General features: G+C 35.0%; 1 long non-coding RNA gene across 1 annotated transcript; it reads left to right on the top strand.

Annotated features, from left to right (window-relative positions):
* The first annotated feature begins 17,019 nt into the window (after window positions 1–17,019).
* Window positions 17,020–17,988, top strand: LOC135150266 (uncharacterized). The gene is made up of 3 exons (XR_010288580.1): window positions 17,020–17,132; window positions 17,258–17,364; window positions 17,873–17,988. It is a non-coding gene; the product is annotated as an uncharacterized LOC135150266 (long non-coding RNA).
* The last annotated feature ends 6,001 nt before the right edge of the window (window positions 17,989–23,989 follow it).

The raw sequence follows: 23,989 nt of genomic DNA, 5'->3' as shown, positions 1-23,989 counted from the left end.
CATATTGGGTCACGATTTGTTTAGATTTGACGTATCTATTTTTATATTGATTTGTGTTGATAAAGAGATGGAGAAATTTCAACAGGTGGTTAATATATACATGCATGAGCATGTGGTTTATAGCAATTGTGAAATTTATATATAAAAAGTTGACATATTAATAGATAATGGTTTGAAAATGAAAACTAACCATTGTGCCCACAACAATCTAATAAGTGCTAAAATACTTAAAACTTATTGCTCCATCAATATTCCAACAACTAGGAAATATAACAAAGACTTGTCTCAAAAGATAAACAACTATGATGGATAACCCAAACTTTTTTCTGAACAACTTTCAGATTAGTGGAAAAAATGATGAAAACAAGTGGTTGCTTGAAGGACCTCTCACAATGGTACTTGCTCCAACTGTTGTATACAACAAGCTATAACAAAGCTTTGTTTTACAAAGTAGTTGTTGTCATGCTTTGACACCATGCGGAAAGAAGTGACTATTGTTTACAGAAATATAAAAGAAAATAGACAGCTTTTGTTGAGACTAATAAAATGTTGTGTGTAAGTTAGAAAACTATTGTTTGAAAACCTCTTGCATAAACGTTCTTGCCTTAAACTGTCGGACCTCTTGTAACGTTGTTTAACAGAAAAATATAAAAAAAAAAATAGAATGCCTTACTTGACATGTATACCCCGATTTTTGTCACCTAAAAATGGTTGTATTTTATGTCTTTTAACAATTGTCCTTTATAAGACAAAATTGTTCATAAGTAAGTTTAACAAGTAACACGAAACTATTGTGCTATATTGTTCTAACAATGGTTAAACCAGACTTGTTTGATATAAATGAGAGGGCGGTTTGATAATCAACGGAAAATTTCAGAAATATCGGTGACAAATAGTTGTGGGAACCTCTTTTCCTTGTAGTGATAACTATAAACAATCACTATTGAGAAAACTAGAATTTAAAACACAGCATTAATACCTGTTTTCGGGCTCCCAGCCATATAACATAACGAATTTTAAACCTCAATCTATCGATTCAATACTTAATAAACTCAAATAGATAAATAAACACATAAATATTATGGATATGGATTGCTGTGGCGAGGCCTTAATCTAGCGGCGAATCCCCACCCGTTAACCTACCTGAGGAGTCTAAAAGTATTTTTAATTATATCTAAAATATAAGTTCGGGGTAACTGATTGGCCTGAACTTTCCTCTGAATAATTGACAGGGGCTTTCTTATGAGTAATGGTCTGTCCCCTGAGTTATTTTGTACAACTACCGCAGTAGATATGACTGTTTACCGCCTCAAATTTACTAGCTAGAATAAAATAATGAAAACAAACATGCAATTACTAGGTTAACAAAAAAAGAGAGTGTGCCATTATTAAATGATAACCAGAATTTTGAAGATATATAGATAGCATTATATAGTATATCTTGTTCTACCATACATCTTTGTAAATAATCTAATGAATATACTTTTTATGTTTTCAATGAAATATAAATATAAATTTTTTTTAGATAACTACAAGTTTTAGTTAATAAATGAAAAAGGAAATTATACGATTTTTTTATAAGAGGAATCATTGCAATTAGATGGTCTTGATTCATGGTACAATCAGTTGTTTATATGCTAATTCTATCACCATTAATATTTTATTAAAAATTTTCTTGAAAAGTTAGGGGTGTGTTAGTATAATAATGGAGGTGAACTATGCTGTATATCTTTTTCAGATTTTATAATCGAAGGGAAAATCTAATTTTCAAAATCTTGTAATATATATTCTGATTTAATAGGATATCGGTTTTAACACGAGAAAAAATAGGATTCAATAAATTCAAAGTAATTACGTATATTCAAGTTTAGTTTAGAAATTACTATTTAATTTAAGTATAGTTTAATTCATTGCCGTAAATAATTATGATTTGAATAGCATCGTCTTTTTTTCTTAATTAATTAGTGGCATCTTAATAATATTAATTTTAACTTTAGAATCTATAAACATGTTTCTTTCTAAAAAGAAGTTTATTTCAACATCATAGAAAATATAATTCAATTCACCTATTATTTCTCACAAAAAACATATTTACTCTTACTATCCCCATAAAAGGATATATAATAACCTTGTAAGAGTTGAAAGAGTACCAAGACAAATACTTAGTGCTACTTAAAAGACATTTACATGATAGCCAAAACACTGTATATTATATAAAATCTACACAACTTGACTATATGAAATCATGATTCTTTGAAGTCATATATGTAGATCAACCTGGAACTAGAACATTCTTTTAGCAAATTTTCATTAGTCAAAAATGTGCTTCAATGCAGATTTAGCAACACCATGAAAGAGGCATTAAGACCAGATTGGACTCTTGTTCTAAATAATAATAGAGACAAAGATGTTCAATATTGAAAATTTAATTTGTAAAGGCTACTGCATTTTGTAAGTACTAAATAACATTTAGAGATGATGAAGATTCCAATGCTAACATACACCAATAAAAAATTCTACAAAATTTCTCCATCTCTTCATCAACACAAATCAATATGAAAATAGATAGGTCAAATCTAAACAAATCGTGACTCAATACGTAAAGAGTATGCAAATCCTTATTTAACAAATTATTCACCAAACAACAGAGAAGTGATGGAAAAAGAGAGAGGAGGATCATGTCATAATATCCATGCAAAGCAAGATGTTGAGAATAAGAAGGAAGCAGTCCACCATTTGGTAGACAGTGTGAGGACCCTATCCTATAGAAATTGAATGGAAAAAACAAGGTGATTGTCGAAATTAGAAAGCTGAACGTTACACTTGAAAAAAATGTGAAAAATCTTTTGGATGAGAACCTCGCTTGGACAAAATATGCAATATCTTGCGAAATGAAGGTAGCATCTCTCAGTCACAAATTTGAAGCTGCCCTTGCTGAAGTAAGCACGCTGCAGGGGCTTTTGCCACCAATGGTGCTTTAGTAGCCCCCGCTGAAGAGTAAAATATTGCTTCTTTTATCGATACTAATGTTCTGAAAAGAACACAAACACACAAGGAAAAGCATAGGTAGTAGCAGTGCAAGATGATTAAGAAACTGAGGCCGAAAAGGTGAATACTGGAGCTGCTAAGATCGGGGATGGTAGTCGGGAGAACAAAAAAGGCATGATCTTCCGTGAGTTAAAAATGAGCGTTTTGGCCTCACCATGCTGGCATCTGTGCTTTTGCATGGTTTGTGGGAACCAAACCATGAACACAGGATTCACGAGTCCCACAAACCATGCAAGAGCACGGATGCTAGCATTCCTAGGCCAAAATGCTCATTTCCAACTCAGCGCACATCATTCAGTTTTTATTCTCTCCACTACCTTCCCCGTCTCAATAGCTCTAGTCTTCACCTTCTCGACCTCTGTTTCCTGAACATCATGCCCTGCTACTACTTGAGATTTTCCTTGTGTATATGTTCTTTTTATAGAGATTAGTATCGAGAAAAGAAGCAAAATTTTGCTCTTTAGCGGGGGCTGCCAAAGCACCATTTGGTGGCAAAAGCCCCTGTAGCCTGCTTACTTGAGCCATGGCAGCTTCCAATTTGTGACTACGAGATGCATCCTTGATTTCACAAGATATTGCATATTTTGTCCAAGATAGGTTCTCATCCAAAAGAATCTTCACATTTTTTTCAAGTGCCACGTTCAGCTATCTAATTTCCACAATCTACTTGTTTTTCCAGTTCAATTTCTATAGGATAGGGAACCTGACGTTGTTTGACAGATGCTCGACTACTTCATTCTGTTTTTCCTCAAACAGTATTCTTAACCTCTTACTCTGAATCAATTAACTTATTTGAGCTCGTATAGTTAGAACTTGGTTAGTCGATAAAAAAGCATGAAAGTTAAAATCCTAGTTCTGAACAAAGTCTAGTACTCCAAATGGAGGTAAAAATACTGACGTATCTTGAAGTATCCTATCTCGATTATCTGACAAGATCTATGATGGTCTATTCATTTCCACAAAGAAGGTGCCAAAGAATGATATAGTTCCTCAACACTATGTCAGGAAAACAAAACGAGAGATGGCACCAAAAGAAAAGAATGAATTACGCAGCGATGCCAAGGTGAAAAATATACTCCACAATAGTCTTGACACTATCATGTCAAATTGGATAATTACTTTTAAAAAACAAAGGAAATATGGGATACACTCGAGATTCAATGTCAAGGAACAAAGTTAATCAAGAAGAATAGAAGGATCTCTTAATTTAGAAAATATGAACTATTTGAGGCTAAAGCTTATGAAAGCCTTAGAGATATATATGACATGTTCCTTACTTTACTTAATAACTTGTATTTAGTTGTTAAAGAATATGATTGTGAAGATTCGAATTCCAATTTTTTGACAGCTGAGGAACGCGATAAAAAATCATGTATGATGGCCTAAATCTAAGGATCTTGATATTGTGTCATTAGTTGAAGTTTATAGATTGTTGAGAACCAAGATCTAGAGGTTCACAAAAAAAGAAAAAGAGCAGTAGAAGGGCAAAATCTAATACCTTTAATGTTGAAAGAAAATTTTAAAGTCAAAGATTGTGAATTCCTATAGGAGGAAAGCTTTAAAAGTTGAGTCAAATATTCATGGTGAAATTGATGACTCTAAAATTCAAGAAATGAGTGCTATGCTAGTTAAGGGCTTCAATAAAATGAAGTTGAGAAGAGCTCAAACCCAAGGCAACTTCCAAAAGAGGTCTTTGGATGCTCACAAGCAAAGGTACTAGAAGAAAAACAGTAGTGATGAATAGAGGGGTAATATAAATTATTCCAAGGAGAAAAGCAGGTATTTCTTCTAGCATGAATAAGGTGGATTCATTATAAAGAGTAAAAAGTGAATTATACTCTCACCTCTACTATAATGACCATGTAACACTTGCTTCATCACCTACTAATAAGGTACCTAACACCATCTTTAATTTTATGCAAATAATATCTTTCAGTTAAATCTTAACTAAAGATTATTACGGCCAAGTATTTAATCCAACCAACCTCATTAGTTTGTGCATTGCTGACAAGAAAGTCAAAGTTTTTCTTATTGCCCAAATGAATCTGCAATACACACAATACAAAATATTTTAGTCCAAATTTACCAGATATCGGGAATAAAGAAAAAGAATTAGGAATTTGTTAGGTATTGGTGTCACATGCAAATAATGAAGGTTAAAAATTGTTATTATCGGCTCATAAAGTTCAAGCCTCAAGAGATCCGATCTTATATTATTAGAATGTTAGGTGATCAGTTGGCGATACATCATTGTTTGCTGCAAGAAGGAATGTCCATTATTTTACTATGCAACCTACGTTAGCCCGCTCCATGTAAGCTCTACAAGCTAATAACATAGAACGACCAGTATGAAAATGACCAAATACAAAATCTTTGAAATGCTGCATTAATTCATAAGAAAAGGATAAATACACTTGATGAGTTTTAAAAAATAACTAATGATGATCATTACATATATAAAGGTAGTCAATTAATTCATATATGAAGCATATAACTAATCACAGATAATATTGGAAGAGGCATTGGAAAACATATCCATGGGGGCTTTGTAGGGAATGAATCATTGCTTTCAAGAATGAAATGAAGATTTCTTCATTGTACATAGTGGATCTTCTCTCTCCCCTCACTCCCGGTATAGGTGTTATCGTACAGAGACTCATTAAAGAATGGTTTTTCATTTAGTACTAAAACTTGTATGGACATCAAAACCTTTGCTACTTGAGCCTCTTTGGCACCAATTCTCATTCGAACAACCTATCCAGGAGTTTAGAAGGCTGAGGCAGACTCTTCAACAGCGGTACTAGTTTGTATTATTTGAAGCACTCTAGAGTGGTAATGAATCTCTTGAATGAAAAACTTTGACACAACAATCGTTAGTAGTGCTACATTTAAAAATAGTCAATAAATTAAATTCATAATAACAAATGAAATGCAGTAACACGTACGGGTGGTACAACATGATATTTAGGGGTGAAGCGAACATCGAAGACACATAACCCATCTTGGTACGGCGGGTTGGTGCAAGTCCAATGATGACAACTTGCAAAAGCTCCATCCAACTCTCTGACAATGGAACATATATTGTATATATTGAGAAATAGTGTAAGAACTCACATAGTAAGTTTCTATGCAAAAATCTCTTTTCCTTATTAATAATCTTTGTCGAAGCATGTGTAGGCTACAGAGAGAATAATGCTATAAATTAGGGCAACAATAAGTTGTAATCCTGCATACTAAAACAACAGTAATAATGATCCCAGAAATAATCAATAATATTAAATGTCTTAAAGTTTTGATAATTTTCATAACAACAATTTCTTTATAATTATTTCTAGATTTTTTACATAATTTATCATTACTACTTTAAAATTACGATAATCGATCTACTGCCATCGGTGTTCTAATGATCTTCCATTAATCATTAAAAAAATATTTTACCGCTCCTATTTATCAAAAATTCTCCCATAAATCACAGTAGATCCTGATAGGTCGATCGATTATTTGTTGAAATTTTCGATTTCTGCAACCATAACCGAAACTACGAAACGTATATTAATCGTTCAAGAAGCCACGAGACATAATTATCGCGGTTGAATAACATAAAAGTGTTGATAAAAAAGAACATATAGTTGAGAATTTATATATATATATACCTGATGCTTGAGCAAATATTTAGAGTGCCATATAGTAATAGAAAGGAAGTAAATGCTTCTTCTCATCCTTGATAAAAACTCTCAAGCATGGTCTTTCTCCACAATTTTCTTCATTATTTGAAGGACCAGAATTTTCTTCATTATTTGAAGGAAGAATTAACAATGTTCTTTGCTCTCTTTGAAACATCTAATCATTCACTACTCAATACAGTTGTATGGATTCATATACACATGATTTAGCAGTAATCTTGATTGATGCCCTAACCTAATTGAGGAGGCGCCCCCTAACCTCAGCTATAGATGTGTGTAATTGTAAATCTTAATTTAATATACAAGTTAGGGGCAAGTGAAGGACATGGGCCTTCTAATGGGCTCTAACTAGAAAAGTAATGGGCTTTAAAGAGAAAGGTATATGACTGGGCTAGTTTAAAATAAAATTATGAAAACAAAAATATCATCATTGATTGAAAAAGATAAGTAAGTAAGTTTATTTCAACATCATAGAAAATATAATTCTATTCACCTACTAGTTCTCAAAAAAAACATATTTACTTTTACTATCTCGATAAAAAGATATTTAATAACCTAGTAAGGGATGAAAGAGTACCAAGACAAATACTTAGTGTTAAAAGTGATTTACATGATAGCCAAAATACTGTGTATATTATATCAAATCTACACAACTTGACTATGTGAAATCATGATTCTTTGAAGTCATATATGTAGATCAACCTAGAACTAGAACATTCTTTTAGCGAATTTTCATTAGTCGAAAATGTGCTTCAAAGCACATTTACCAACACAATAAAAGAGGCATTAAGACCAGATTAGACTCTTGTTCTAAAAAATAATAGAGACATGGACGTTCAATATGAAAAATTTAATTTGTAAAGACTACAGCATTTTGTAAGTACTAGATAAGATTTAAAGATGATGAAGATTCCAATGTTAACATACACCATTCAAAAATTCTACAAAATTTCTCCATCTCTTCATCAACACAAATCTATATAAAAATAGATACGTCAAATCTAAACAAATCGTGACCCAATATGTAAAGAGTATGCAAGTCCTTATTGAACAAATTCTTCATCAAACAACAGAGAAGTGGTGGAAGAAGAGAGAGAAGGATCTTGTCATAATATCCATGCAAAGCAAGATGTTGAGAATATTGTTTGAGGAGAAACAGAAGGAAGTTGTCCACCATCGGGTAGACAGGACCCTATCCTAAAGAAATTGAATGGAAAAAACAACGAGATTGTGGAAAGTAGAAAGCTGAACGTTACACTTGAGAAAAATATGAAGAATCTTTTGGATGAGAACCTCGCTTGGACAAAATATGTAATATCTTGTGAAATGAAGGAAGCATCTCTCAGTCACAAATTTGAAGCTGCCCTTGCTCAAGTAAGCAGGCTGCACCGCCTTTTACCACCAATGGTGCTTTAGTAGCCCTCGCTGAAGAGTAAAATGTTGCTTCTTTTTCTCGATAATAATATTCTGAAAAGAACACAAACACACAAGGAAAAGCATAGGTAGTAGCAGTGCAAGATGTTTAAGAAACTGAGGCCGAAAAGGTGAAGACGGGAGCTGCTGAGACCGGGGAGGGTAGTCGGGAGAACAAAAAGGGCATGATCTGCCGTGAGTTAGAAATGAGCGTTTTGGCCTAACCATGGTGGCATCTGTGCTTTTGCATGGTTTGTGGGAACCAAACCATGAATACAGGATTCACGGGTCCCACAAACCATGCAAAAGCACGAATGCTAGCATTCCTAGGCCAAAATGCTCATTTCCAACTCAGCGCACATCATTCAGTTTTTATTCTCTCCACTTGCCTCCCCCGTCTCAATAGCTCTAGTGTTCACCTTCTCGGCCTCAGTATCCTGAACATCTTGCAGTGCTACTACCTGAGCTTTTCATTGTGTGTTTGTGTTATTTTTAAAGACATTAGTATCGACAAAAGAAGCAACATTTTGCTCTTCAGCGGGGGCTACCAAAGCATCATTGGTGGCAAAAGCCGCGGAAGCATGCTTTCTTCAGCCATGGCAGCTTCTAAGACTGCGAGATGCACCCTTTATTTCAGAAGATATTGCATATTTTGTCCAAGACACGTTCTCAACCAAAAGGATCTTCACATTTTTGTGAAGTGCCTTGTTCAACTTTCTAATTTCCACAATCTCCTTCTTTTTCAGTTCAATTGAACGTGACGGTGTGTAACAGGTTATATAGACTTTAATCTAACACCATCTTTAATTTTGTTGCAAATAATATATTTTTGTTAAATCTTTCCTAAAGTCTTTGTATGTTAGCTTTAGGATTGATCCCTTACAAACTCTAGACTTTTAACTTAGATACGTGATTAAAAGAAAAGGAATCATTATATAGAAGCTGAGCTAATGCTTTTGTTAGAGGTTAATAGGGATTGTGAAAAAGCTAAGTACAATGAACTTAAATACAAAAAGATATGTTGACCTTTAACTTGGGTTAGAATGGGAGAAAGAAAAGATTAAAATATGGACTATCTCTAGTAGGAAAGTTCAAGAAATTCTTACTTATAAGAATTAGAAAGAGGGTCTAGGATATAAAAACAATTAAAAATGATCTAGTTCTTATGAGAAACTAATCAAGATCATTAAATCTAAGATGACTATAATTAAATTTGTAAATGGTGCTAATACTGATTCCAAATCTACTTCTGAAAACGAATTGACATCGAAAGTAGATTCAAATAGTGATGTCAAGAGAAATAAGTAAGAAGGCTATAAGGGCTTTTGCCACCAAATGGTGTTTTATTAGTCCCCGCTGAAGAGCAAAATGTGGCTTCTTTTGTCGATACTAATGTTCTAAAAAGAACACAAACACACAAGGAAAAGCATAGGTAGTAGCAGTGCAAGATGTTCAGGAAACTGAGGCCGAAAAGGTTAAGACTGGAGCTGCTGAGACGGGAGAAGGTAGTGGAGAGAAGGAAAAGGGCATGATCTGCGGTGAGTTGGAAGTGAGCGTTTTGGCCTAGCCATGCTGGCATGTGTGCTTTTGCATCATTTCTGGGAACCAAACCATGAATACAAGATTCACCGGTCCCATAAACACTGCAAAAGCACCGATGTCAGCGTTCCTAGGCCAAAATGCTCATTTTCAACTCAGCGCAAATCATGCCCTTTTTATTCTCTCCACTACCTTCCCCCGTCTCAATAGCTCTAGTCTTCACCTTCTCGGCCTCAGTTTCCTGAACATAATGCATTGCTACTACCTGAGCTTTTCCTTGTGTGTTTATGTTCTTTTTATAGAAATTAGTATCGAGAAAAGAAGGAAAATTTTGCTCTTCAGCGGGGGCTGCCAAAGCACCATTTGGTGGCAAAAGCCCCTGCAGCCTGCTTACTTCCACCATGCATGGTAGCTTCAAATTTGTGACTGCGAGATGCATCCTTGATTTCACAAGATATTGCATTTTTTGTCCAAGACAGGTTCTCATCCAAAAAAATCTTCACATTTTTCTCAAGTGCCTCGTTAAGCTTTATAATTTCCACAATCTGCTTGTTTTTCTGGTTCGATTTCTATAGAATAGGGAACCTGACGTTGTCTGACAGATGCTCGACTGCTTCTTTCTGTTTCTCCTCAAATAGTATTCTCAACCTCTTACTCTGAATCAAATACCTTATTTGAGCTCGTATAGTCAGAACTTGGATAGTCGATAAACAAGCATGAAAGTTGAAATCCTAGTTGTGAACAAAGTCTAGTACTTTAAATGGAGGTAAAAATACTGACGTATCTTGAAGTATCCGATCTCGATTATCTTGACAAGATCTATGATGGTCTATTCATATCCACAAAGACGGTGCCAAAGAATGATATTGAAATATCCGCATTTATTTATTATTATTATTAAAATTTGAATTAGAATAGAATTAATAATGTTAGTTTAGTAATTTGATTAGAGAGAGAATTAGTAATTTAGGCTAATAATAATAATTGTTTTAAAATGATTTGATTTAGAATAGAACTAGTAATTAGATAATAGAAAAAATAATATTAATTACTAGAGTTCTATTCATTGTAGGACACTTAGGACTACATAAAAAGATATTAGTTATTAATAACCCTAATTAAAAGCAAGAGCGTAGCCGCAGAATAAAGGAAAAAGGGAGAGAACGGAGAAGCGAGAACAGGATGTTCCGAGAGTGAAGGTATACCTGTTTCCTTCCTTTTGGTTGTGAAATTGATAAAGTATGATATGTTAGTACCATCACATTGATATGCGTGCTTAACGATAATTATATTAATAATTAAAAACAAACAGAATCAGAGAATTAGCATATGCATGGTGTCCGCCTCACTTTCACACACTGATGTATAGGTTCAGTAGCAAATTATACAAGTCAGGCTTGATTATGGCTGTCGTTGAGTACAGGCGTGTGTACAGGCTGATGTGTAGCAGCCAGAGTAATGTTTTAGGTAGTAAATTTGTGACCGCTGTTTAGTATAAATAATTACATGTTTTAATATATTATAATCTTATATTTAGGTTCGGAGTCGGAAGTTTAGATAATTATTTACGGCGTCTCGTGAGTGTTCGATTAGCTATGTTCGAGGTACGTATTTTATTCCTTTTATTCAGTGCTATTAATTTTGATCTGTCCTATTTTAATCCGTCTGATTTGCTAAGTTTGTTTTGTGCTATTCATTTGACTGTTTTGATTTCCGAAAAATATTTTTAAAAAAATCAATTTTGAAAGATTGAAATATTTGTTATGCGGTTCCCAAAGATTTTACAAATTATAATTTGTTTAGTTTATTTGGAATATCTGTACCATGTGATTTTAAAGTTGTGAAAACTATTTGTTTTAAACCATTTGATAGATATAGGGTATACCGAGTTAACCAGCTGTAGGGGTACTACAGCCATGTCTTTGCGGCACCATTGACATGACACTTCCGTGATAGTGTGATTGGTCATGGCGTATCCTTCTGTTAGCTCTTGGGAGGAGCTTTGGCCATTATGATTATTTGTTGAGGATACGTGGGTGCCTCAGTTTGATTTGATCAGTGATTTGAGAGTGACGTTGTATATGCCGTACCCGTTATCTGGTTTGTTGCCGGCATTAGGTACCCTATGATGTGTGTATTTGTATCTATTCTATTTGATCTCGGTATGAAATATCCTAACCCCTCGTTGCTTCAGCCGGATATTTTAAAATAACTGTTTTATATTATCGTCAAAATATTTTTAATTGTTTCTTGTTTTGTAAATGCTTCCAATCCCAACTGGGAATTTGGCTCATGCCGTATTATTCTTCTAGCAGGTACTTAGGGGGATTCGGGACTGTGTGATGGAGAGCAGCCCATTCTTTTTAATTGATTAGGATTTATGGACTTCTAGCATTTATTCCGTATTATTGTTAGAGATTCTATTTATTCGCATTATTCGGATTTAATTATTTTGGAGGATTTAAATCATTTTAGAAATTGAAAGGCATATGTTTAGCCTATTTGTAATTAAAGAGGTACCAACTCAACTCTGATAAGAAGGCAAGGTAAATAGCAAGTACTGTTGAAGGAATCCGTACGAAGAACGTCAAGTGATTTATTGAAATTATATGTCTGAAGAATTTCAGGATGCTGCTGCACACCACTGGAAGAAGTTCATTAATATGTTCAAGCCTCAGTGTACAAATAATCTTTTGTAGCACGTCCAGAAGTTCAGAAGGTATAAAGTTTTAATACTTTATTTATTCAGAAGATTCCATACTATTGTTACTAATGAAGAAGAACTACGAAGACAAAGAATCGACGAACAAGCCATCTTGGGAATCAATTGGGTGCGAATCACCGAGATCCTCTACCGCCATCGGAGAAGGGGTTTCCTCTCCGGGAAGTGAAGGAACCGGGAACCGTTCCAATGTGACCCCCTCGACTTGGGCCCCCACTTCATCTATGATTCTCTCCCAGCAGGATTTGAAAGTCTCGTGGAAGGAAGCGTCGTACTCCGCCGCAAGGAGATCGGCGAACTCCGGCGACGCCTTGTAGTCAGCAATCGCCTCCCGGCGCACCCTTTCCAACTCGGCCTCCAACGACCGCACCTTCTCCTGCTCAGCCACCAATTCGGCCTCCGTCTTCCTGAACTGCTCGAAATTGGCGGCTGAGGCTTCGAAGTAACGATCACGGTCACGTTCCGCGATCGCCTTCTCCGCCCTCACCGTTTTCAGGTTGTGGACGGCCGCCTGGAGATAGGTGTTCATCTGCGAGAAAGCAAACAAAATCCCTAAGTAGGAAAACATCTACTAAGTAAAACAAAAAGGAAGAAAAAATTTCTAAGTAGAGGAAATGACATGAAGGGAAAATGGGCCTTACCGTCGCCACGGCTTGGGCCCCCAACATCTCTATTTGAAGGTCCTCTGAGGACTCGACCACGTGGGCCCGGTCGCGAGGGGTCACGACGTTCTTGGACCATTCAGCGGCGGCCCGAGCATCCCCCACCACAGTGTCCTTATTCAAAAGGCCCCACTAGACCACGTAAGGACTTGGGTCCTCGTCCACGGTCTTGGGCCTTGGGGCCAGGAAGGCCGAGACCTTCTCCACTACTTCGTCGGCCCCGCTCTTTCTGGGCCTCTTCACCCGTTGAACCTGGGTGGGCACAACCTTCGCCGCGGCCTTCTCCCTCTTGGCGAAGATTGTGTTCAACCTTTCTTGGTCTGCAAACGCAAAATCAAAAAGAAAATTAGAATACGACAGATGAATAAACAAGGCCCAAATAACTAAGGGTAAAAGAAAATTACCCTCTAGGCCCAAATCACTTAGCCCATGTTCCTGGAGCGAAGCCTCAGAAACGAGAACGGAGCAATGGTGGAGGCAGTCCCCGGTCAAAATTTGGATTGCCGCCTCTTCCTCCACCCCCAGTTTTAAAGTCCTAACAGGCCCATCTTCGGCCCTACTAAAGTTTGAATAAAAGTAGTCGGCCCAGTCCCCTTCGTTCAAATATAAATAAAACCACTGTTTTTTCCAGTGGGGAAGCGAGTCAGGGGCGGTGCCCGAAACAAAGATACTACGGACCAAGCTCCTATACTGGATCTTGACCCAACCCTCATCATTGGGCGCATTGACAAATTTAAAAAGATATCTAAAAACAGAGACACTAGGCTCAATACCGTGTTTCTTGCACTGGACCAAGAAACAATAGATGAATTTCCAGCCATTGGGCTGGAGTTGGGTCGGACAAATGCGGGCCTCAGCTAAGAGCCTAAAAACAAATTCAGGTGGGGGTAACCTGAAGCCCGCATAAAAAGTTTCTTTATAAATACGAATAGCTCCAGGTTTTGGGTAACAGGCTCGATCATTTGGGCCTGGGGCCACGGCCCTATAAGGTCCGTTGATGCCAAACAAGTAGGCTATAGCATCAACGTCCTTCTGGTCGTATTTGGAAGGGAACTTGTATGCATCTAAATGAAGTAGGTTCAGAAAAGCTTGACCGAACTCAGAAAGAAGGTCTCGAAGAGAAAAAACACTGGCATGAACAAGGGATTTTTTACCTCGATTGACCTTGGCGGTGGCCACAGGAGGCTGTGATAGCTGAGATTGTTGAGATTGTTGAGAGGATGAAGAATCCGCCAATGATCTTCAAAGAGATGAAGAATGAAAGCCCAGAAATTGATGAAGGAGGATGAAGATTGAACGGAATCTGGAGAAATCTTTGAAGATTGCCCAGAAACTGGAAAAAAGCTTTAAAGATTGGCCGGGAACTGCAGAAGAACTTGAAGACAGCCGGAAATACGCCTCAGACTTCGCCGAAAAACTAGAGGGTTTGAGAGTGTTTGGGAGGATTTTAAGCTCTTAAACTTGGAAACTATTGTGCGAAATGAGAAATGAAATCTCAAGTCACACTTATATAGAAAAAGTTCAACCCGTTCACTTGCCGGTAAACCCTAAAACAGACAGGTTGCAACCGGTAAAATGGGCTTTGGGCCGGTCATATAGCCATGTCATAGGCGGGAAGCCCATGGTTTTAAAAAATTCGAACCTATTCTAGAAGGATCTCGAGAATTCTGGGAGACACTCACAAAAAATAAAAGAATAATACACTATATAGGCCTGACAAATTTATAGACTAAGGCCCACAACATATAACACGACAGTACTCCTAAGTATGTCTTCTACACGTGGTACGCCCAGGACACATTCACTTGTTGAACAAAAACATCGTTTGTTAAAATAAATAAATGATAATTTCGTTAAGGTAATAAAATGGATACGCATCTCGTGGCGGGGTTAAAAACCATGTTTCCTAGGCGCGGCAAAGCACGCCTAGAGAACAACAACTTTTCAAGCCAGTGACGGGCCTCACCAACCCACGCCCAGGAGACATGTCTCCTAGGCCTGTTAAACAACGTGCCTCCTTGGCGTGGCAAGGCACGCCAAGGAAGCATCTTCTTGATTAGCCGTGACAGGCTTTACCTATCCCCGCCTAGGAGACACGTCTCCTGGGCGCGCTAGCAGACATGCCTCCTTGGCGTGCCAAAGCACGCCAAGGAAGCATCAACTTGGCGGGTTGTGGTAGGCATCAACAATCCACGCCCAGGAGACATGTCTCCTCGGCGTGGTAGATATAATGCCTCCTTGGCGTTGCTAAGCACGCCAAGGAAGCAACATAGCTATCAGCCGCGGTTGGCTTAACTCATCCACGCCCAGGAGACATGTCTCCTGGGCGTGGCAGGTATCATGCCCCCTTGGCGTGGCAAGGCACGCCAAGGAAGCACCACACGAACCAGTCTTGGCTAGCTTAATGCAACCACGCCCAGGAGACATGTCTCCTCGGCGTGGTAGTGTACATTTCTCCTTGGCGTGGCATGGCACGCCCAGGAGACACATTTCATTCAAGGAATGATTGACCAAATTAAAGAATTATTAAATTCTTTAATCAATTTCTGAAAATTCAAAAAAAAAAATTGGAATAAATCCCAAAAAATCTGAAGGAATAAAAGACGCTGAGATTTAATTCTCAAAAATTGTTTTGAAAGTTATTCACAGGCTCGAAAAATTCTAAAAGTTGGAGTTTAATCTCAAAAATTCCAGTAAAATAGAATTTAGCCTTGAAAAATACGAGAATACCCGAGGACCTCGTCTCGATAAGAAGTACGGCAAAGTACACGATGTTCGATATTAATACTCCTGTAAACTTTCGATAAATTACTATGATATTTGTCGAAAGTTGGGGGGCAAATGATATGAGTTGGGTTTATTAAGTACTACGACCCGATCCAATAAAGGCCTGCGTATCCGGTTTAATCGGATCTAAATTCCGCTTCGATCCAATAAACGGCCCAGCCCAGATGCATGAATCGTAAGGAGAATTTAGATGGGCTCGAGGCCCATATAACGGCCCAGCTACGAGCCTGAATCCTGTAAGACTACCAATTCTCACGGATAAACGTCTGGGAGTCCATGATAGACACTAATACTCGAAGATAAGAGTTCTGTCTTATCTCCGACACCGAAGCATACTTCGATAAGAAGTCTGATACATGGAATCGTACTTCCATTCAGCTTCTGACTCCGAAGTATCTATATAAAGGGCTCCACCCCTCATAATTAGAACTACGTTTTGGACTTGATTCTTCTCCTAGCAGAGGATACGTAGGCATCTCGCATCGAGACCAGTCCAAAGCACGAATCGCTCACCCCCTTCGTTTTCTGTTCTATAACAACCATCAAGCTAATATCTTAATAATTATAATTTAATATAGTTTTTCCTATGACCAAATGATATAAATTTTCAAAAATAAATCAAAAGATTATATTTAAATGAATCATTTATTAGATCTTAAACCATGACACGGTATAGAGTTACCCCATACAAGATTAAGAGCTCGTTAAAGTTCTTATTGGGCTGCTACCAAGAAGGCCTTTCTAACCAAAACCCTAATCTTTCGTATATGATCAATGTCAGAGGGTTGGCCACACACCCGCCCCTTGTATTTGATAAGTCTAGTTCTCTCGCTAGAAGTGTATAATATCATCATGAAATTCTTTCTATCACCTCTTAGATTACAAATTACAATAGTAGTCAGCAGTTTTGCAATAAGATCCTTTCAAGTGATATGATTTCCGATCAGTGTAAGCATTCATTTTTTGTTTAGACAAATCATGGTATAGATCTTCATATATGATATATGTAAATATCCTGTATAATCATGTTGACATAATTTAATTTCATCCTTGCACTTATTGATGTATAAATCAATATATTTATAATTTCTTTTCCTAAATTTCTTTTGGAATTAAATAATTTTTGAACAATTCTTATTATGATGCTAATAATTGAGATTTTCCTTTCAGATTTTGGGTATAATATTGATCTTGATGTCCTTGAGTTGTTTGTGGATCTATATCTCAAAGACTCAAACAATGAAGAAGATGCTCCAAGTTGGCACTATAGCTTCTCTGGTTAGTCATGATTTGACATCTTTAATAATATGAATAAGAGATTTTTTTTTATTCGGTAATGTGTTTTGTATAATCTATATATGGTTGTGATAATAATTGATGTTTGCATTTGGTGTTTTGATAAGAAATATATATGCTACAAATTTGAGAAGAAGTATGCATTGCTCTCTGACTGGAATAGAATCTGTGGTACAAGGGAGTACAAGTGCAATTGTGGATCTACCTTCTCTAGGTTAGGATTATACCACAAATCTCTCTTTAATTTAGAGTTTTAATTCTTACCTTCTCATTCCCTTCCCATAAATGTTATTTTATTTAATTTTGTCTTGTTTATGATTTATTGAACTCAAAGGTTTGTATTGGGCAGAGGAATTGATTTACCAGGGTCCTTCTGTAGAATTATTTTTTGTTTGTGTTTATATATAGATTAAAGATAATATGAAGCATTAAATATAAAAATCCAAATTAATTCAACGTCTTTTCATTCTCACCTTAGAAAAACGCAGCAAACCATACAATGTGTATAGGTTTGCTCTATATCTCATGTGTTGTTTTGCTACATGTAGGGATTTACTGGTTTTATATAATGTAGTGAAATTTTGTCCATACCTTTACTATTGGTTTGTATATAAGAAAATAAATTCAATTGCTAATATATATGATTCATATTTATATTAGTTGGTATATGCATGCATTGGTCAAGTTTGGATGAATCAAAGTGTAACTAACTCCTTTTGCAGGCGTGATAGTTTAATCAATCACCATTCAATATGCCAAGTGTTTGTGGGAGAGGTGGCTAGGCACACAACAAATTGGCCCCAGCACCAGCATGACTGCTGGAATACATGCAAATGTTAGTAATATGCATTTTCGTCCAATTTGGGAGTCAAAACTTAATATTCCTAGATCCTCTGAATATTCGGAGATTCGTGGCTTTCCTAGCAACATAGCACCAAGCAACATGTTTGATTTTGGTTTTGATGGTAGTGCAAAACCAAAACCAAGTTGGAATTTGAATATGAAAGGAGGAAGATAACAAAGACCTAATCTAGATGCAGACTTTGGACCGAGAGGCACCAATGTTGCTAATTATATTTGCAGATGGTTAACATGTCAATTTTTTGTTGGCAAATTTGGGTTTGTGGCTACACCACTAGTTAACATGTCAATTCTATGTCATTCCAAAATTTATTAATTTATGATTCAATAAATTGTATAAACGGAAAGGTTTGTAATCTTAGCAGAGAAGTCCTTTGGTGATAACCGAGTTGTGCTTCAATTAATCATGTCAGCAATGGCATCGTCGTGTTTCGGGTTGTGTCAGATGTACCTGACCTTAATTAAGATAAAACCTGTATAGCTTATATTTCATACAAGCCTATAACCCCTTCTATGCTCTCTGGTAGTTTAATAGTTAATAATTCATTATATGTGTTTAAATTAATAATTTATTTTAATATGGTGTTGGCGAGGTTAGAACCTTAGAGTTACATCAGCATTTCAGTGAAATATAAAAACTTCATTGTAACGTTTCTCATCAATTTGTTTTTTTAATTAAAGGTTATAATGCATTGTGCCGAACTACAAACTAACCACCGAACTCTTACAAACTTTTACAGTTTAGCATTAATAATATAGATTAAAGCTCGAGCTATAGTTGCCTTTTCCTTATGGAAAATGTTTGGTGCACATAATTGTGTACAAAACCAACAACTCCAATTAAAACCCACCACATAAATCGCCACATCATTATGTACCCTAGCATTACTCTTTACTTATTTATATATTCGGATTTTCTAGTGTGTGCCCATGGACACACACTAACAACAACTTTTTAGTTAGTTGGTGGATTTTGATTGGCTCCCATCCCATTAATAATAGTGGCCCCCTGCATGCACAAAAATCCCCACCAATCAAAACAATTTAGCCCTTTTTCTTCAAAATAATTTAGTTTTGTTTTACAAATTGTGGGTCCGAGTTTTAATAGACTACTTCGGTCTATATTTTCATTTTGTCATTAATTCATTGATCAAATTCCGCCTTTAAGATGTATATCTAATTTGGTCATAGAGCACAAGCCTTCTTGTGTCAGATATATGTTTGGCTAGTTGGTTTTGATGAAAATTTTGACATATATCTATGGAATGCTCTTAAACCTATAAAGATCTTCTAACTTCACGTCTTTCCATATTTACCTCAAAACCTGTTCAACTTTTTTTAGTTTGTCACTACAAAAAAAATGACAAAACCGACAGCCAAACGGTCAGAAAATGGTCGGTTTGTTTGTATATATATTGAAGGTATTTTTGGATATAGTTGTTGATAAATAACATGGTTTGTAGCCGATGAACTATTACATAAAATAAGTTAGTTCATTACCATAAGTTTGTGTATTTTGTATGAACTAGTGCGATTTTTTGTAATTATGAAACTGAATTTACTTATGTATATCACAATATATGTTTTATTTTATATATGTAAAGATTGAGCTCTGCATTGACCCTCTTGATTAAGACAATAAAACATGTTATTATTATTTTATTTCATTTATTTATATTCATATTATTGAATAATATTCATATATGGGATTTTTATGTTATTCAATCAGATTTATCTCCTTATCTCCTTCATCTGCTATGAATAACTTTGCAATACTTCTTTGGTTTGCTTGCTTACTATGAGTTTAAAGGTTGGCTAAAATTGATACTGAAGTGAAATTTTTTTAAAAAAATTGATCGAGTCTAATCATATTTAATATATAATATTAAAAGACAAATATTTGTATTTAACCGTAACATCACATAATGAAAGGTTTAGAGTGTTTATTTTTATTTAGATCGACTTTTGTAAAATATATAGTATCATCATAAAGCTAATATGGTGATGATTATGTTATAAATACAATCTATTATAACCCGATAATATAAATATTCAAAAAAACCAAAATGTTATATCTAATATAAATCACTAATATATCTAAAAGCTGTGAGTATGATACATGAAATGGTATAGAGTAAGCCCATGTACAATTTTAAGAGCTTGGGTTGAGCATGGGCAACCCATTAAGGCCTGTTTTTGTTTTGGACCATAACACTAATTACTTATATATAATTTTGGGCTACACACTAAGCCTCCATAACCCTAGTTTCTTATATAAATTCCTAGTTGTTTGAGAGTTAGCCGCACACCCACCTCTGTATTTTATAAGTCTAGTTCTCTCATCCTATATTCATTAGAGTGTATAATATCATCTGTATATTTTTTTCATCGCCTCTTTGATTACAAATTACAATTATAGTAAAAAAATTTGTAATAAGACGTTCTCCAGTGATATGAGTTCTCATCAGTTGTGAGTATTTCACTTGTTCATTAGATGATCTTTCATGTACATGGAAAAGACCTCATATATTTGTTAATATAATCTCTATAGACATAATTCAATTTCATCCTTCTACTATTTGGGATATAAATTAATATATTTACAATTTATTTTCCTAAATTTTTTGTGGAAATGTATATCTTTTGAACAATTCTTATTACGATGTTAATATGTAAGATTTTGCTTTGAGATTTTGGTTACACAAGTATTGATCTTGGTGCCCATGAGTTGTTTATGGATCTAAATCTCAAGCAATGAAGAAGAAGATGCTCCAAATTTACATCTTCTGTAAGTGAATATTTCACATCTTTAAGAATATTTAATGCTTGTTTGGGTGCATGATATTCAAATTATTTTAATATGATTTATTTTTTTAAAAAGTAATACGAATAGTAATTTGAAATCAAAAATATATTTTTGTTTATTAAGATTCTCCAAAATATAGTTGGTACAAGCTAGTATATTTTTAAGAAACCTAAGTGTTAGTTATAGATTTATTGGTTTTCTTACTATACTACAATAAATGAATAAAAAAGTTTTGAAATTTGTAATTGTGTTTTGAATGAAATAACGGTGTAATAATCATTGAAGTTTGCAATATTTCTATAAAATTAAGTTTTTTATATATATAATTTTCTCTAACAGTATCATTGATTTTATTTTAGGAAATTAAACAAATTGCCTCACATTTTACATCTCCCGTCCTTTTGTAAAAGCTATTATGTTTGGTTGATTATGCCATCAATATTTATTCCTAACTATAGTGATAAATGCATTCTCAAAATAGACTCCTATTCTAGCAAAATGTTCATACAGGCATGTTCTAAAAATTAATTATATTCAACTTTTCTACTTTATTCAAAGAAAATTCAATGACATAAAATCAATACCCACATATTATCATTGTAAAATCATTTTCCCATTGAGGCCAAATTGTTTATAATAATGGATGCTAAGTTATCAATGACTCTATAAATTATGAGAAGCTCTTTTAGACAATATGTGGGTATTTCTTTTATGTCCTTGAATTTTCTTTTAAATAAAGTAGAAAAGTTGAATTTAATTTTTAGACATGCCTACAAGGTCATTAAGATTTTATATGAGAGTGCATTTACCAATATAGTTAGAAATGACTATTATATTTTAGAAGTATGTTTGAGTATATAGTGAAATCAACAATGTGTAGGTTGTTGTGGGCGGATTGTAGTGGGCGCTCTAGCTACCTGTGCCTTCAAATGAACTGCTTTCAAATCTACATACAAATGGAAATACGGGGTGTCGACTTAATTAGGCATCTATACATCTTTCCATCATATATAGGTGGTGTTTGTTTACCGCTTAAAAGCGCAGCTTTTGGATTTATAAGCATTTATAAGTTAAAAGCACATATTCATACAGTTTGTAAGAAGTTATTTATGCATATTTTTAGCATTTTCTTATTTTTAGCTTTCCACCATTCCTTTTTCTCTCATTCATACCATAAAGACCATAGCCCAAGTGCAAGGAAGGTTTTCACAACATACTCATCTCATATAATTTTTGAGTGTAGCACCAGTGTATCCAGAAAGCATGATGATAGTTTCTTCGTTACAGAAAAAACTCCTATATGAATATTTTTCATCAATATATATGAGCAGAATAAATTTAAATAAAATAATAATAAAATGTTATATTGGGTTGACAAACCGTGTCAACTGCATCACTTGAGGATTAGATCAATAATAAAAGAAAAACATTATATTATACAAAAATAAATTGTGTTTTCACATTAATAGTTAATTATTAAACTAAAGCTTCTGGGCTCCTGTGGTTAATATTAAGCTGATAATATAGAGACTTTTTAATAGTTGTTTTAATGTAATGACTCTTGACCTTGTGGTGTCCTAATTACTATCATCACTCCCAATATAACTATGGGATGGAGTATTTTGTTTTTAAAACAAAAGACCACAAGCTTTTGATATTGAGTTTTGTCCGAGTAGTAGCTAAACTCTCCATTGCATTCTTCTTCTTGTTTACTTAATTATTGATATTAAAGTAGTTCCGACTTCCGCCATTTATAAAAGTACATGGAAGGAATTACGGCATTCACGGAGGTACATAACTAGTATTGAACAACATTATAATACATAGTAGTTTAATGACAAAAACCGCCTTTATCACCTATAACTATATTAAAAAACACCTCCAATATAAAATACTGAGAGAAATTTGTGTGTCACCACACTATTTATACTCAAAAAAATTTGTTTGCAGACCCCTAGCGCTTGGGTTGTTAGAAACAATGCTTGCATTTGAACCAAAAGATAGACCTTTAACTGAAGAGGTAAAATAAACCTTATCGTTGGAATCTGTCTATTTACCAGTAGTGTTCGGTAGGTTAATACATTTGGTGTTTTTATCTGTGTAGGCTCTTTCACATCCATATTTCAATAACTTAGCTTTTAATGTCAAAGAGAAAACCTTCTGCACAGCCAGTTTCAAAGTTGGAATTTGAATGTGAAAGGAGGAAGATAACAAAGACCTAATCTTGACGCAGACTTTGGCGGGACAATGAAGGAGGAGGGATATGGGGAGGAGCTATCGATGGTTATATGGTTTTTACAAACATAGCGAATACTACAAACATATCTAAAACAGCGCGGGCATGGGTGGCATACTAGACGCTAATACTGGGGATATTATTAGCAATGGTTTGTAGCCAAATTATATAAAATAAGTTAGTTCATTACTATATGTTTGTGTATGAAATAGCGTGGTTTTTTTAATTATATAAGTGTGAAAACACAATTTACTTATCACAATAGATGTTTTCTTTTACTTGTATAGATTGAATTTTGTAGCAATCTAATTGACACTCTTGGTTAAGACCATAAAACATGTCTAAATTTTGAAAGGTGGAGATGGGATTTGTAAGTCTAAAATGTCTAGGAATAAATTCATGCACCAGGATCTGAAAAAAAAGTACTGCATAAGATCTGAAGCTATCAAGTAGCTCCCTCGGCTTCATTTCCATCCATCTCCGCTTCAGCCCCATGATCAGTGTTGTCGTCAGCCAATAGTTCTTCAATGTCAATTGTAAAGAAGTCATTTGAACAATCTTCTCCAAAATATTTTCAGCTTTCTGTTCTCTTCTCCTCCATTTCACGAGAAAGTTCTTCTCTTACCTTTGTCAATTCTGCAGATCTGTTCTTTTCTCTTTTGTGCATCTTATCTAGCATTGTTTTCCTTGTCCTTCCACTTCTTCCAAGAAGCCAATGAGGCGCATGATTATCAAAGTCTAGTTCCATCGAATCATGATCACTGACTTCTTCCTCTAAATTATCACCAGCTTTTTTCTAAAAAATTGAAAATAGCAATTGTTAAGAAATGACAGATAACACATGATGTGATAATACTAATATAAAACTAGAACTTTTTACCTTCTAAAACTTGCGAGTTTTTTAGTAAACTTGCTAGTTAAGTTTATAGTTCTTCT

Source organism: Daucus carota, chromosome 2 (assembly GCF_001625215.2).
Source record: "Daucus carota subsp. sativus chromosome 2, DH1 v3.0, whole genome shotgun sequence".
In the NCBI taxonomy this organism is placed as follows: Eukaryota; Viridiplantae; Streptophyta; class Magnoliopsida; order Apiales; family Apiaceae; genus Daucus; species Daucus carota.
Note: the sequence above shows the minus strand (reverse complement) of the source record. Positions and strands in the feature narration are given on the sequence as shown.